Here is a 2,500-nt window from a genome sequence, read left to right as displayed (position 1 = left end):
GAGTGATAATATATACAGATACTCAGGAGCATAAAATTTACAAATATAATAACAGTATTCAGGTGCGAGACCAACGAATACAATAGGGTATAAATGAGGCAGGTAAGAGGGAGAGATAAAGAGTCAAGGCATTAACCTGTGAGTTACTTGGGAGTAACTACGCTCCCTGCGGCTACTGTAGAAAATTTTAGGGCTTCCAAATGTTTAAGGTAGTGTTTCTTGAACACTGACAGTGATTTCCACCCTGTATACCTGGAAAGGTCTGTAAAATTCATGTGGTGAAAGAAGTTCACCGAGGTAGCAACCGCCCTGATATCATGTGCAAGAGGAAAAGAGTCAGGGTTAGCTTGTTTAATAAAATACAAAATTTGTTGCCTGATCCCTTTAATAGTAATGGTACCGCCTTGTTCTCTAACGAATAGAGGCCCCGAGGAGTTAGAGGAGGTCCGGGATAAATAAGACCTAAGAGTAGTGACAGGGCACAGAGACGGATCTTGCGTGAGGGGAACAATTTTCCAGGAGGTCCATCTGTTTTGAGGGTCTTCATTCTTAGCCAAAAAGAATTTGTTAGGAGAAAGAAGGACCTCTCCTGAAGGCAGAAAGTCAATATGACCCGGGTCTCTCGACAAGGCTGCCAATTCAGAAATTCTTGCCCCGGAAGCCAAGCTCACCAGGAAAAGTGTTTTCCTGAGAAGGGGCATGTAATCACAAGAACTGTTAATGGTATCAGAAGCCAATTTGAGTACGTCATTAAGGAACCAGGTCACCGGGGTAGGACGAGTAACCGGTTTCAGTCTGGCACAAGCTTTCGGAATTGAAGCTAACAAAGAGTCGGTTAAGTCTATGTTAAAACCCACTAGGAAGATCTTTTTCAGAGCCGATTTAATAGTGGTGATAGTATTGGCTGCCAGACCTGATTCTAATAAAGATCTAAAGAAAGTGACTGTAAGGTTCAAGTTCATACAGTTCACGTCTGAGTCTATTAAAAATTTTGCCAACTTTTTAACTGCAGAGTCATACTGGCGGATGGTGGAATCCCGTTTATCCGATTCTAGGAACAAGGTGTTTTGAGGATCAATATTGGCACCATGCATAGCCGCAAACTTCATAAAGTCCATAAAGTTAGGGCGCTCTGAATGTTTGAGAAAGCGTACACAACGCGTGTTTGTACTATCTGAGACAGAACCGGATTGGGTATCGGGTGAGGGTATAGTCTCAACTCCCGCAGGAGAGGATACCAGTTGCTCTTGGGCCAGTTGGGTGCGACCAAGGCTACTTGTCCCTTGAAGGATCTCAGTTTGTCTAGGACTTTCAGTAAAAGATTCACCGGGGGAAAGAGATAAATCCTTTCCCAGATGTCCCAATTCTGTGACATGGCGTCTGTGGCGTAAGCCTGAGGGTCTAGATTGGGAGCCACATATACTCTCAATTTGTGGTTGGATTCCGTGGCGAAGAGGTCCACTTGGAGACCGGGAACCTGAGAGAGAATCCACCGAAATGACTTTAGATCGAGTGACCATTCCGATTCTAGAGGGGAGGTCCGGGACAGGGCGTCTGCCACTACATTCCGGACTCCCGCCAGGTGGACAGCTGAAAGATGCCAACGGTTCGAGGCTGCTAGGGAGAATATGGCTACTAGAACATGGTTCAGAGGCCCTGACTTTGACCCGTCTCTGTTGAGGCAGCGAACCACCACTTCGCTGTCGAGGACCAGACGAAGGTGTTGTTTCTTGGGAAGAGCGAGACGTTTCAGGGTTAGAAGAACTGCCATGGCCTCTAGCACATTGATGTGAAAATGGCGGAACAAGGGAGTCCAAAGACCTTGAACTTTCTTGAGCTGAGAATAGCCGCCCCAACCTGATAAGGATGCGTCCGTGTGAATGATTAATTCCGGAGGCGGAAATCGAAGGGGAACTGACTTTGACAGACTGTTTGCTCTTGTCCAAGGAAGGAGTCTTTCCCGTAGAATGGGAGGAAGGCGGACTTTCCTGTCCCGGAGCTTCCGGTTCGCCCTCGAACGCCAGACACGATTGATATCTTTCAATTTTGCCTTCAGAAGAAGATCCGTCACTGAGGCAAACTGAAGGGAACCCAGAATCCTCTCTTGGAGTCGTCTGGAACTTACTTTGTCTTTGAGAAAGCGTTTGGTGTTCCTTGCAATCTCTAACCTCTTGGGTCTGGGAAGACACAGAGTATGAGATATAAGATCCCATTGCAGGCCGAGCCATTGGAACTTCGATTTTGGAAGAAGACGGGACTTCTTGAAGTTGATCTGGAAGCCTAGAGATTGAAGATAATGGATGACTTTGTGAGTGGCTTTTAGGCAATTTTGGGAGGTGTCTGACCAAATGAGCCAGTCGTCCAGATAGGCTACTACTTGAATCCCTTGATTCCTGAGTTCCTGAACAGCGACTTCTGCTAGCTTTGTGAAGATCCTTGGGGCGATGTTGAGCCCGAAAGGCATCACCTTGAAGGAGTAACTTTTGTCCCCTAAGCGAAA

This window comes from Palaemon carinicauda, chromosome 2, assembly GCF_036898095.1.
Source record: "Palaemon carinicauda isolate YSFRI2023 chromosome 2, ASM3689809v2, whole genome shotgun sequence".
Classification (NCBI taxonomy): Eukaryota; Metazoa; Arthropoda; class Malacostraca; order Decapoda; family Palaemonidae; genus Palaemon; species Palaemon carinicauda.
Note: the sequence above shows the minus strand (reverse complement) of the source record.